Genomic DNA, 1,081 nt, shown 5'->3' with positions numbered 1-1,081 from the left:
CAATCAGCACACGTTCATAGCAGGTAGATTCTGCCTGACTAACCTTGTTTCTTTTTATGACCAGGTCACAAAATGCTTAGATGCAGGGGATGAGGTAGATGTCATCTACCTGGATTTTAAGAAAGCCTTCAATATGGTATCTCATCCTAGTCTCATAAATAAATTGAGAGGCTGTGATGTAGATGATTACATGGTCAGGTGAGTGGCAAATTGGCTAATGGGACACACCCAGAGAGTAGTGGTAGATGGGTCAGCATCGACCTGGAAAGATGTGGGCAGTGAAGTTCTCCAAGTTTCGGTCCTTGGACCAGTGCTGTTCAATGCCTTCATCAGTGACTTGAATGAGGGCATGGAGAGCACTCTGTCCAAATTCACAGATGACACCAAATTACGGGGTAAAGTAAACACTCTAGTGGGCAGGGAACAAATCCAGGTAGATCTGGACAGGTTGGAGAAGTGGGCAGAACAGAATAGGATGCAATTCAGCAAGGACAAATGCAAAGTGCTGCACCTAGGGAGAAGGAATCACCAGCACACTTACAGCTTTGGGGAGGACCCTCTCAACAGCATGGTAGCAGAAAGGGATCTCAGAGTCATAGTTCTCAGAGTCATACTCCAGAATGACTGCTGTAAGAAGCATCTTTGTCAGGCGTTCTGGTAACTATAAGCAATGGACCCAAAAGATTCATATTCTGCTAAGCCTGGGTTGTGGGGGAGGCACCTATAGTCCAAAGTAAGTGTTGATCTCACTGTGTGTTTGGGACACTCCCCCTGGGGCATTTTGCATGTCTCTGCTTATCAACTTTGTAATACAGTAGAGGCTGCAGCCTTTCTGCAAGGAAATATTGTAAAAGGTCACTTTGCTCAAAGGGTGAAATGTTTGGAATCGTTCCACTAAGCTTCTCACTGTCCTTTTAAGCAGCTGTGGTCTAGCAAGTGCAAAACTCTGCCTGCCTATGACCTTAGACCAACACGACTACAAGCAGAAACCCAGCACGAGTAAGACTGCATTTTGAGCTATTATGCAGTTGCCTCTAGATACACTATGCAAACACGTAAATCAGATCAAAAATATTTTTAA

Source organism: Alligator sinensis, unplaced genomic scaffold (genome assembly GCF_000455745.1).
Source record: "Alligator sinensis unplaced genomic scaffold, ASM45574v1 scaffold376_1, whole genome shotgun sequence".
Classification (NCBI taxonomy): Eukaryota; Metazoa; Chordata; order Crocodylia; family Alligatoridae; genus Alligator; species Alligator sinensis.
The sequence above is the reverse complement of the archived record's forward strand: the minus strand, read 5'-3'. Positions refer to the sequence as shown.